Source organism: Cornus florida, unplaced genomic scaffold, assembly GCF_030987335.1.
Source record: "Cornus florida cultivar Cherokee Brave unplaced genomic scaffold, ASM3098733v1 CherokeeBrave_3.0.0_Hap2_Chr06, whole genome shotgun sequence".
Classification (NCBI taxonomy): Eukaryota; Viridiplantae; Streptophyta; class Magnoliopsida; order Cornales; family Cornaceae; genus Cornus; species Cornus florida.
Window position 1 is genome coordinate 16,209,456 of NW_026775576.1, and position 13,541 is coordinate 16,222,996.

At 33.1% G+C, this 13,541-nt stretch overlaps 1 long non-coding RNA gene across 4 annotated transcripts; it reads left to right on the plus strand.

Annotated features, from left to right (window-relative positions):
* Positions 1-7,874: 7,874 nt before the first annotated feature.
* Positions 7,875-13,339, plus strand: LOC132311126 (uncharacterized). Of its 4 annotated transcripts, none has more exons than XR_009482858.1 (3): positions 7,897-8,682; positions 8,775-10,705; positions 13,000-13,339. It is a non-coding gene; the product is annotated as an uncharacterized LOC132311126 (long non-coding RNA). The 4 variants fall into 4 exon arrangements; XR_009482861.1 differs by having other exon boundaries at positions 7,897-8,386; positions 8,482-10,705; XR_009482860.1 differs by having other exon boundaries at positions 7,913-9,545; positions 10,627-10,705.
* The last annotated feature ends 202 nt before the right edge of the window (positions 13,340-13,541 follow it).

The window sequence follows — 13,541 nt, forward strand, 5'->3', positions numbered from 1 at the left end:
ATAACATGTTTTTGTGCTTACGTGGAGACGTGTTGCATGTACCTTTGATTTTTATCTATGTGAGTAGATTTCTTTCTGGCAGTTACATTCCTTGTCACATACATGACTTCCAGGTTTGGGTTCCCTTTTGTTTCTCCTCAGTCGCACGTAGTGTGTATGTGGGTTTCCGTAAGAGTTTCGTTGTGAGATTCCTTGTAGAGAAGTAGTCACATTTGTTCCATCTTGAGCTATCCACTTCCCTAAGGTGGGAAGGATGCTCCATTTTCATGTTGTCATATCGACACTTGCAGGAGGATAGGGTTTCTTCTCTTTTCTTGGTTCGTGTTAAAGACTTTACAAGGAGTGAGTTTCTTCTTTTCGTTGCGTTGTGCACAGTTCTTGGTTGGTTGGTCCGTGAGGATCACCATTGTTGTTTTGAGTCCTTGGTGAGGATTTGATGGATTTTGGTCGACTTACTTCCATGTAGGGGGTGAAGTCTTTGACCTTGTTGTCCTCTATTTCAGAGATGGGGTTGTGGTGTTGTCCTTTTTAGGACTGGTGGTTCCCTTTCTTTCGTGTCTTCCTTGGGGAGTTTTTGCTGTGGTTGTTGACGGAATTGTGGTGCTTGGAGTGAGTTGATTGGTTATGGAGACTTGTGTCCATATCATTGAGGATTTGTTTGATTGTGAGGTGAGCTCGATACTCTTTTGAGAATGTCTTTTAGAGACTTGTTTCTATTTTGGAGGTCTAGATGTGATTAACTTTTAGGAGGAGTTTTAGAGGATCGTTGTTGGATATGGCTTGTTGTGGAGTTTCTCGTCCTAGTTATAACTAGGCATGGTTTTGAGTAATCGTAGTTCCAGTGGTTGTTTATGGATCGATAGAAATTGAGGAATTTTGATTTAGCTTGGTGTTACCAAGCATGGTTTTAAGAGATTCATCTTGTGACCTTAGTTTTTGGCATTTTGATGTATGTGCCACTTGGTGGATTTGTATTTTGAAGATTTAGTTATTCGTAATAGGGATGTGGATCTGATATTTGATTACGGTGTAGTCTTATAGTTGATCTATTTCAGGTAGATGTAAAGGACTTTCGATGAAATGTCTTATTGTGAGGTTCGTTTTGATTTCTGTAGGCGTTGATTTGCTTATCAGGTTTTGGATTCCTGATTAATGTTGTTAATAGGGGTATTTTGAGACATTGGAGATGTTGGTTTTGTTGTATTGAGGATTTAAGGCCTTAAGCATAGCGATACCTATGGCATTGTTGTCAGAGTTTTGGGATTGGCTAGGATGGTCTGGCCAAACATCTTTGGACCATATCTCAACTCTTACAAAATGTTGGTCTCCGTAGTGCTTTTGGTAATGATCATTTTTGACATTGATGTCATTTGTATCGAGAGGTTTCTTGGGTAGACCTAGTGGGGGGCAGGTTATGAATTAGTGCCTTATACTGACATGCTACCGTACAATCGTACAAAGTTGTGTGTTGTGGGCGAGTACTAGTTGCCATCGATGTTACCTTACTGACGAGTAAGTATGGGCGTGCACTAGGCACTGTCATTGCTACCACACATTTAAGTATGTCGTGGGCGGGTTCTGGTCGCTATTCGTACTGCCGCATCGTCTTGTTCGGTACCCTGATATGATATGTGATTATCTTGGAGATCTTTTGGTGGTCGTTGTTGGATCGGTATGATGGTTCATCTAGAGGGATGTTTACGGTTGTTGTCTTCCGTTCCTTTGTCTCACCTTGGGTTCTGTGTGTGAGTTCCGACTTGTTGGGTGGCCATTTAGTCACTTTCCTTTTGAGAGTTTGTCCTGTCATTAGCATGTGGGTGCGAATGACATTGGTTTATGCGTTGTCTTTCAGCTTTGGGATTGCTTTTGTATCGCGTTATGTGGGATACTCGGAGATGTACTCCGTAGTTATCCTGGTTTCGCCTTTTTGTTTTGGTTGGGGCTGGATTTCGGGGACGAAATCCCTTTAAGGTGGGAAGGTTGTAATGACCCGGATTTTCACGGATATTTTTTTTCCGTTGTCTTTCCTCTCTGAGTTCAGTTCCTCTTCGCTTAGTGTGTAGAGTGATTTCCGAGACTCTTTTCTGTGGATTGACAACTTCCTTTGAGGACCGAGTCGTTTCCGCATTTTTCGTTTTTCGACACTATTCACTTTTCGTCATTTTCCCTATTTCATCCTTTTCCTTATTTTATCTTTTCCCCGTTTGACACTTTGTTGGCGTAACCACATTTCTTGTGTTCGGAGTTGGTTTTTGACTTCATGTATCTCCATCTTGAGTGGTTTCCACGAAATACGTCTCTTTACTTTTGCAAGAAAGTACTCTGGTTACTCCCGGTGTCCATAGGGGCATGGATGCAAAGTTCTTTGAAATTATTTTCTTTTCTTGGGGTATTTTTCATAAATATCTTTTGAAGATATTTTATTTCAGGGGTTTTTAATAAAATATTTTTGGAAGATATTTTCATTCTGGGCCATAAGTGCAGTTTTCACTTTTTGGAGGGGTCATTGTGCAATTAATGAAAGTTATTGCAAAATGTCTTGTTTTGAGCCTGGATCCTCGTATGGGATTCATTTTCACATTTTGTCGAGTTGTGTAATCTTGGAATTTCCTCCTGGTCGATGTTTTCCAGTTTTAGGGTTTTTGGCCCCGGTTTGCACCAAACTTGTTTTGGGCATAACTTTCTGCTCGGGACTCATTTTTTTATGCCATTTATTTCGTTCTTCATATTTTATCATTTTAAATCTTTTTCGTTCAAAAATTTTTGCCATTTGAGCGCGTCTACTCAAATTTTACTTTTTCGAACCCGGTGGGGCCCGTTCGGGGCACTTTTTGAGATTTCTATAAAAGGGGGGTGAGATATTTCATTTTTCATCTTCTCCCCTCTTCATGCACGACCTAGAGCTCCCATGGCAGCCCAAGGGATGCTGCCATCTTCTCTCTCCTCTTTTGGTTCACTTTTTCTTGATGGAAAGTCTTCGACCTTAACGTTTATTGTTCCCCTCGCCGTGCTCTACCTTTCCCCCTTATTAGAATTCAGTTTTGACCATTTCTTGAGTTTATTTTTGAGGTCAAGTTATGATTTTGATGGGGCTTTCATGGGGGTTATGTTCACGGCGTTGTCCCCGACAAAACCTAGTAGTTTCGTCGGATTCGGAGCCGTTCCATTTTGATGGCTTTTGAGATTTTCATCTCAAATTGAGGTAGGAAATGTTTTAGAATTTTATATGTGTTGTATTCAGTATTTCTCATGATTATACAACTTATATGTATGCCTTGTATCAAATTTAGAAAGTTAGTAATTTTTATTTCTTTGTATAAGATTTAAAATTCATGATGATATATAACTTTGATTTGAATTGTGGCATGCTAGAAAATCATGTTTTAATATGTTTGTTAACATATATTAAATTGCTATTGATTGAAAAAAAATTGCATATTTTATTTAATATTTATTTTTTGTGAAAGATTAAATCCCATGGCCGTACCTTGCATGAAATTGACTTGTGATATGCTTTTAAATTATGTCTTGGCATGTTGTTTAACATACTTTAATTTGAGAGTATTTGGACAAGTATGAAAATCTAGATATTTTAATTAAAATCTAATTAAGGGTTTCATTGGCCTAATTAAGTGTTTAACTTGATATTTGTGATAACTATGACTTATGTTCTAGCATATGTTAATTTGGAACCATTTGATGTTGTTTTAGAAGTTAGGGATTTGATTATCATGATTTAATTAAATTCCACTTTATTGTTCCTATGGCTTAAATCGAGTTTTGATGTGGTGTATGTAATGATCATGTTATATTGTTTATCATGTATTGATTGGAGGCCATTTGATTGAGATTTGAAACCTAGGGAATTTAATTAATTTATTGATTAAATTCTGTTTCTATTGTATTATTGATTAACTCATGTATTTGACATTGATAGTATGTTTAAAGCATGACTTTTGACTTATAATGGATTTATGAGTTATGTTTCAATATTGGATTATATTGTTAGAACGCGTAACGAATCGCACTCTGAAGATTCGACATGTGATGTTATTATAGCGCGTAACGAATCGCGCTCTAAAGATTCGACATTGTCATCTTATAGTAGTTGTGGATTTAGAGCATGTGTTGTGTGGATACAATCTACTTGTGCATCGAAGGTGACTTAGTGCATTATATAAATTACGTATAAATTGTGAACTTATTTGATTATTTTGGAGTCTTGGGACGTTGTTACTGTGATACTGCTAAAGTTCGGCTTTAGTGCGGGAGGTATGAGTTCTCCCCAATTGAGATAGTGCGCACTAAGGTGGTCTTCCAAGCGGGTTAATGCCCGGAATAACCAATTTGTTCTTGGTTTTGTCTGAGACGTGATATCCAAGTCTTTCACTATTTGTTTTCACATTCAATTCCAAGTTATCAATCATGTTTATATTGTGACTGTGGTTTTGGCTATTGGCGATTTGATGTTGTTAAGTACATCCATACTAAATTGCTATATTTAGTTGATTTAGCATTTAGATTTCAAGTTGATAACTTTGAGAATCTATATCTTGTTACTTTGTGTAAGCATGTTTCTATCTGGTTGCTTTGTGTAAGCATGTTTCTAACTAGTTGCTTTGTGTAAGCATGTTATATCTTGTTGCTATGTGTAGCATGCTCTTGTGTTGTTGAAATTGCATAAAGGATGTGTTTTATGCTAGAAATGATCTTAGGTAGTTAGGATGCTCCCTGAGTCTCACCTTTGACATAGACGTTAGGTGGAATGAACCACAATGATTAAATCATGCAAACTTGTAAAACGTAGGTCGATGCATGCTCATTTCCTACGAGTAACTTTATGTTACTCACCCCTACGATACTGGGGCATATTTCAAGTACAGGATACAAGATTAGAGATTGCAATTGCTTGGGTGATTTGCTGAGTTGAGCTTCTTTAGAAGCATTCTTGTTCACATGAAAGTGTTAGCATGTTCATGATTTGTCTATGAAATGTAATTTTTCTAACTTGGAGGTTTGATATGTCAAATGTTGTAAATGTATTGTAATGAGGCCATAGGCCATTTTAGCACATCTATTTTATCATATTACATACACTTGCATGCTCACTTTGGCAAACAATACCTTCCTTAATGAAACAAAAACCTAAAGTTGCATATTTTTTTGTTTGACCCTATTCTGTTACAGGGGCATTTCGGGTATTCCATTATCGGGTCATCTTTTGGTCATCACTAACACACCAGGTTTACAAAACTTGGGCCATCACAAAATAAGAGTTTTAAGATAAACTTATTCGAGTTTCTTATGAAGTCGCTAACACTGTTTTAATGAATCAAGATTGAATCTTTGTATGAAAATATCTCAATCAATGTACCTTTTAAGTCATTAACCCTTTTTAATGTATAAAGTTTAAACCTTTGAAAGAAAATGAGAATTTTGAGTAAAACTTATTTGAATTCCCATTGACGTTACGAAGAGTGTTTTATTGAGTAATGATTGAATCTTTGAATGAAAATACCTCAATCAATGTATCTATTATTTCACGGGACCTTTTTAACGTATAAAGATTGAATATTTAAAAGAAAATGAAAGTTTTTAGTTGAACTTATTCGAGTTTTCTTTGACGCCATGAATAGTGTTTTAATGGGTAAAGATTAAATTTTTGAATGAAAATAACTCAATCAAGGTACCTATTCTATCACTAGACCTTTTTAATGTATAAAGATTGAATTTTTGAAAGAAAATGAGAGTTTTGAATTAAACTTATTCGAGTTCCCTATAAAATCACGAAAAGTGTTTTAATGAATAAAGATTGAATCTTTGAATGAAAATACCTCAATAAAGGTACCTATTATGTCAGTAGACCTTTTTAATATATAAAGATTGAATATTTGAAAGAAAGTTAGAGTTTTTAGATAAAGTTATTCGAGTTTTCTTTGATGTCACGAAGTGTGTTTTAATGAGTAAATATTAAATCTTTAAATGAAAAAACCTCAATCAAGGTAGATATTATGTCTCTAGACCTTTTTAATGTATAAAAATTGAATTTTTGAAAGAAATGAGAGTTTTTAGTTAAACTTATTCGAGTTCCTTACAAAGTCGCAAAAAGTGTTTTAATGAGTAAAGATTTAACCTTTGAATGAAAATATCTTAATTAAGGTACCTATTATGTCACTAGACCTTTTTGATATATAAAGATTGAATCTTTGAAAGAAAATAAGAGTTTTGAGTTAAACTTATTCGAGTTTCTTATGAAGTCGTGAAAAGTGTTTTAATGAGTAATTATTGAATCTTTGAATGAAAATACTTCGATCAACGTACCTATTATGTTGCTATACTTTTTAATGTATAAAGATTTAATTTTTGAAAGAAAATGAGAGTTTTGAGTTAAACTTATTCGAGTTTCCTATGAAGTCGCGAAGAGTGTTTTAATGATTAATGGTTGAATCTTAGAATAAAAATATCTCAATTATGGTACCTATTATGTCACTAGACCTTTTTAATATAAAAAGATTGAATCTAAGAAAGAAAATGAGAGTTTTGAATTAAGCTTATTCGAGTTCCCTTTGACGTCATGAAGAGTGTTTTAATGAGTAAAGATTGAATCTTTGAATTAAAATACCTCAATCAAGGTACCTATTATGTCACTAAACCTTTTTAATGTATAAAGATTGAATATTTGAAAAAAAATGGGAGTTTTGAATTAAACTTATTCAAGTTTCCATTGAAGTTGCAAAGAGTTTTTTAATGAATAAAGATTGAATATTTGAATGAAAATATCTCAATTAGGGTACCTATTATGTCACTAGACCGTTTTAATGTACAAAGATTGAATCTTTGGAAGAAAATGAGAGTTTTTAGTTAAACTTAATCGAGTTTTCTTTGACGTCACGAAGAGTGTTTTAATGAGTAAAAACTAAATCTTTGAACGAAAATATCTCAATCAAAGTACATATTATATCATGGATCTTTTTTAATGTATAACGATTGAATCTTTGAAAGAAAATAAGAGTTTTGAGTTAAACTTATTCGAATTCTTAATATAGTCACGAAGAGTGTTTTAATGAGTAAAGATTGATTTTTTATATGAAAATACCTCATTCAAGATACTTATTATGTCACTAGACCTTTTTAATGTATAAAGATTGAATCTTTAAAAGAAGATGAGAGTTTTAAGTTAAACTTATTCGAGTTAACTTTGACGTCATGAAGAGTATTTAAATGAGTAAAGATTGAATCTTTGAATGAAAATAACTTAATTAATGTACCTATTATGTCACTAGAATTTTTAAATGTATAAAACCTTATAAGTTAAACTTATTCGATTGAATTTTTGTATAAAAATACCTCATTGAGGTCATAAAGAGTGTTTTAACAAGTAAAAATTGAATTTTTATATGACAATACTTCATTCAAGATACTTATTATATCACTAGACTTTTTTAATGTATAAAGATTGAATCTTTGAAAGAAAATGAGAGTTTTGAGTTAAACTTATTTGAGTTAACTTTGATGTCATAAAGAGTGTCTAAATAAGTAAAAATTAAATCTTTGAATGAAAATATCTCAATCAATGCACCAATTATGTCACTAGAATTTTTTAATGTATAAAGATTGAATCTTAGAAAGAAAATGAGAATTTTTAGTTAAACGTATTCGACTTACCTTTGATATCATAAAGAATATTTAAATAAGTAAAGATTAAATCTTTGAATGAAAATATCTCAATCAATGTACCTATTATATTACTGAAATTTTCTAATGTATCTAGATTTTCAATATGTATCTTTTACCTTAAAATTTTTTAATGTATAAAGATTAAATCTTTGAAAGAAAATGACAATTATACTCTTCACCACCGTACTTGCGTACTTTTCAAGAGCGCTTGAGTTGTGTACTAGTTTCGTTAAAGAAACACTGCTAAGTGCGAAAATTTGGCATATCATTTCACTATTTTGTTTCTAAATTTACCAATCTCATCCGAGCCTTAGGTTTCTCTTCAGCCTCCCCAATCGCCTCCATCTCTATTCTCGGTCTCAACTCTGAACTTACCCCCCCTCTCTCTCTCTGCAACTCCCCAGTCGCCTCCATCTCTATTCTCTTTTCTCAACTCTGAACTTGCCCCCCTCTCTCTCTCTGCAACTGCTGACTAGAAAATCTACAAGAATCAAAAGTTCAAAACCCATATATTTCAGTTTATCTATCTGTCTGCAAGAATCAAAAGTTCAAAACCTATATTACTTGATCAAAACCCATATCTGATATACCAGATTGTTCAAAAAATCAAAGCCCATATCTTTCAGTTTCCATCGCCCGCTGTTCCAATTCGGGTTCGCCGTTCATAAGCTTCAGCAGCTGTCTCTCAACAGCCGCTGTGTGTTTTTGTGTATTGATCTGTTGATTAATCGATTCCTGTTTTTTTTTTTTTTTTTTTTTTTTTTGATGAATACATGACCCATCTATTCGATTTTGGTGTTAAAGTTGGGCAGAGGAGTTCAATTTTTGATGAAGATGCCTACTAACAGGTTAGGGATTTCAATTTTTGAAGAGGATGCCTACTAGGAAAGGGTTTCAAAGAATTGGATTTTGGAGGAAAGTCGGAGGAAGGAGAGAAGGATGTGGTGGAAGTGATGATGGCAGGCAGCAGGCCGAGTTAGGGTTTGTGAATGGGAAGGACATGAGGTTCTTGATTCATCTTTTCATTCTCTGACATACAATGTTGTTTTGATTCTGATTAATTTTTTTTTTCTTCATTTTTGGGGCTTTGATTGCAGTCATCGACTGTTGTTGAAATTCCTAGACCAACATTGTATATCAGAGAATGAAACGATCAACAAGTTTAACGCTCATGAAGAAACTGAAGAACAGACTGTGTCAGCTTTTGACTTCTTGTATCTTCCAATGGATTTCAAGTATGTTCATACTATATACATGTGTGTGTGTTATTATAAGTATGTACATTCAAGTTATTGTTTACTTGATTGATATTGTTTCATTGAAAGTGATGGTTATGTTCATTTCCATTGTTAAGAAAAGTTATTTTTCCCACCAAGGCTATAGCTTTTTGGTGGGCGAAGTGGTGGGTCACGTGGGTGTGGGTGTGTGAGTGTGTTTATATACATGTATGTATATATGTATCATTTTCTGTGCGTATCACCATTCGTCCCAGCCCTACATGCCTCAACAAGCCTAGGGTGCGCGCTCTCTCTCTCAACACAACACTAACATCACCTAACTGATAAGTGAAACAGAATCGCAAATCAGGTAAGATTTTCTGTCTTCTGAATTTTTGGTCTCGTTCCAATCAATATTTATATGCAAAAGTTGGTCTAGAATTGGTTTGTTATCAACCCGAGAATTTCCTATTTGTTATATTATTGCAAATTTCGTCACGGAGAAAATTAACATACAAATTTTTTTTGTTTGATGGACTTGTTTTTAAGATTCTTATGGAATTGCAGAGAGAGAGGAAAGAGATTCATTTGGTCTGGGATGTTTGTGGGTTGCTGCATTAGAGTCTAGGTTTATGTATATTGTTTTTTAAGGTACATGGTGATGCTGGAACATGCAAGTACAATTTGATACATCCCTCTTTGATATATATATATATATATATTAGGGGTTTTGGGTTTATAATTCTATCCATTAATCCTTTGATTTAATTGATTCTTTTTTCGGAATTTCTGTCTGTTTATCCATCAATTAATGTGTTTGCTTTTTTGGATATATGTGTGTGGGTGGGTGTGTGTGATTCAACCCTTTTTCTCAGTTAAGTTGATCTTGCAATGACAAGGTTAATTTCTGGATTAATTTTTATGTGCTCTATCTTGATTTGATATTTAATTACTTTTGCTTTCATTTTGTTGCAACTGTGCTATTGTGTATACATAGAGACATCCATATTTCATATTTAATTAATTGTGTTTTATTTTTTGATTTCTTTTCCCATCTGTTAAAAGGGATATATTTATGTTGAATGGATGAATGTTTTTAGTGAGTGATTAAAGCCTTCTTCTCAGTCTAAACTGATCTTGCAATGAAAATGTCAATTTGTGGTTAAATTTTGATGTGTTCTATATTGATTTCATATTTAATTACTTTTGCTTTTATTTTGTTGTAACTGTGTTATTGTATATACATTCAAATATACGTATTTCATATTTAAGTACTTTTGGTTTAATTTTGTCACAATTTTGCTATTGTATATACATTCAAACATACATATTTCATATTTAAATAAATAAATAAAGAAGATTTTGTGCTCCGTCTCTTAAAAGAATAACTTGCATTATTATTATTTGGATTAAATTTTTACCCATTAATTGTTGCTGCTTATTGAACATATAAAAAATTTAAATTTTAACTGATTAATTGTGTGTGTTATTGTATATTTCTTCCTTTGTGCCTTTCGACGAATATATATATATATATATATATATATATATCTTCCTACGTTCTTTACATATTCAGCCAGTATTTTGCTCAAATCCAACTTGAAGCGAAGTTGGATTTCTATCAGGGTCCATATGCTTGGAGTTCCACTGCAATTGCTATTAGTAGCTTGTGTATGAACTTTTAGTAGCTTATGTTAATTTGCCTAAAATAGAACTTCTGGTTTAATTTCAGGGAAGATCTCTGATTTCAATTCTTGATGGAGGAGAAGGCTACTGCAATTCAACAAAGTAACAGGCTTCGTCAGGAACTGGTGAGGGATTCATATATGACTTCATTCTATACTATTTTATATTCTTCTTTATTATTTTTCTTATAATTACATCTTGCATTCATGAGTTTTTAAGCTGGAATACTTCTAATGTCCTTTCAACATGGTATCTTTGTCTTCCCTGCCTCATGTCCAACTTATATTTTTCAGTGTTTTGATCATCGTGTATATCTTTATGTGAATATATATCTATATCTATGTGTATATATATATGTATGTATGTATTTTTGGTGTCAGTGATTTAGCAAAAGGGCATAAGGCTAGAAATACGCAAGTTACATTCTATAAAGAATCATGCTATGGGATAAAGCAATGTTTTGGAATACCTTTAGAGGACCAAACAGCTCTATAATAGTCCCAAAGCCTATGGTGATTTGTGCAGCTATCGTAAGCATTCTTAACAGCAAATGGTTTATTAGAGGGAGCCCAAACCAAGCTATCCACACCTGATCCAGGAGGTGTATGGGTAATTGAACAAAATGTTGATGCGTGATATCTAGAGCTAATCAATAATAAGAAAAACAACTGTTGTAATTCATAAGAGCTTTGCACTAATTGCTGTGCCAATTTAATGACTTTATCCCTTGGGTGTTTTTGAAAATGAGAATAAGCTTACATGGGATCTTGATCATTAAGTAAATTGAATGTATATATATTTCTGTCTTTGGACAATGGTGAATATAACAATTGTTATCCTAGCCATGTTCAATATAACTTATATTATATAGGTATGGTTCTTGCAAATGCAATTATGTACAAAAAAAAAAAATTGTCATAATGTTGTATAAAATTAAACTGTTGATGTAAGATCATTTCGGAGCATAAAAATGCATTGTTCTGTTACAAACATTTTCAAATGGAACATATTTCAAAATCATGCGTATGGTCTGTTGGCAAAATCATTGATTTTCAAGGATTACTTTTGACTCAAAACTTCTTAAGGCCACCTAGTGTAGCAAAGAAGATAACAAATAAAAGAATCCATTTTAAAGTTTGCAAGATCTAAGAGCGAATTCAGTCTGTTCAAATAATGTCTCTTGTGAAGAGTTGGCTGTGTAGTTAGTTTTCTTTATCACCTGTACTAAAAGAACTTGTGCTCACTTTTAGTTTTAGGTTTTTGTGCTAAGTGAATACCAAATCTACTCGGCAATCATATGACATTCATGCAAGTTGACAACTTGATATGATTTAAGGGGCTTGATGTTACTCTTTTTTCATTTTTTCATTTTTTTGAAAGTGATAAAAGTTGACCCAATATCACCTAATTATTTTCATTGTATTTGTATAGATTAAGAATAAAGAATAAACAATTGTGTTCCAAGGTTATTCAGTGGAATGTACTTTCCATGTTAGGATAGTTTTCTAATACATCTCTCTTTGACATTGTCTGAGCACCAGTTATGTTTTTTATATCTTTAAAATTCACTTAAAGTTACCTCCTCCACATTGTATGTTTCTTCTTTTGAAATTAGTTCATTTCTTATTAGAAAATGGTCTTTAAGATTTGTGGGTATGAGTTTCCAAACCATGTAGATAATTTCGGATGTTTGACCTCTTTCCTTGAATTTCCCTCAGTTTCGGATTGGTAATGAATAAAAAAAGAAGAGGAGGAAAACAAGGTTTAAGGATAGGATGAAATGTTATTCTTGCTTCAAAGCTTTGCTTTTGGTATATAATTTAATTGTTTGTTATACATCACTGTTTCCTTTGAACCATGATTTGAGGGGGTTGACGCTCTTCTGGATTCCTTCTCTATTTTTTTTTTCTTTAATTTAATTTTGGTAGTGATAGAAGTTGACCCGATATCAACTAATTATTTTCATTGTATTAGTAGAGAATAAGAATAAGAATGAACGTTGTGTACCAAGGTTACTTGGTGGAATGTGCTCTTCAAGTTGGGATAGATTTCTAATAATTCTTTGACATTGTTTGAGCATAGGTTATGTTGTCTATATCTTTAAAATTCACTTTAAGCTACCTCCCCCATAGTGTATGTTTCTTCCTTTTAAATTAGTTCATTTCCTATTAGAAAACGGTCTTAGATTTGTTGGTATTAGTTTACAAACAAGGTCGGATGTTTGACCTCTTTCCTTGTATTTCACTGAGTTTTTCTGATTAGTAAAGAAGAAAAAGGGGAAAACAAGGTTTAAGGATAGGATAAAATGTTATTCTTGCTTCAAAACTGTGCTGTTAGTATGATAATTTAATTGTTTGTTATATATTGCTGTTTCCTTTGAACCATGGAAGTGTCTCATCTCTACGAGTACAATGTGTAGGAACTCTTGAGGCATGACAGCAACAAAATTTCAGGAAGAAGATGCTGCATGATAATTATTGTTGTACATTGAAAAAGTCATGTCTAGAAAAAGGCAGTGGCCGAATGCCCGGTGTCAACAGTTCGAGATGAATGACTGTCATTGTGTAGGGACTGGGTAAGATAAGCCTTTCACCTCCTCCAGTGCCGGTGTTCAAAGAATTCTACCATTGTTACCATTATTGAAGAGAGGTTATACCACATTGGCCTAGTTTATTTTGTGATTGTGAAACAAATCCTTGTGAAATGCTTGTACATTACTAGAATTAAATTATGAGACACTATTAATTTCTTTTTCAAAATATTGTTTAAACCAAGTTTCTATAATTATTACAGAGTTACTGTCTTATTGATTATAATTTATATTATTTATTTTTATTATTCAACAAATGTAGGTGTTCACTACAGCATTATCTATTAGTAGACAATTTGGATGGTATTTTCATATTGTCAGCTTAACTTGTGGTTGCCGAAATCCATTACCATTACACATTTGGATGGTAA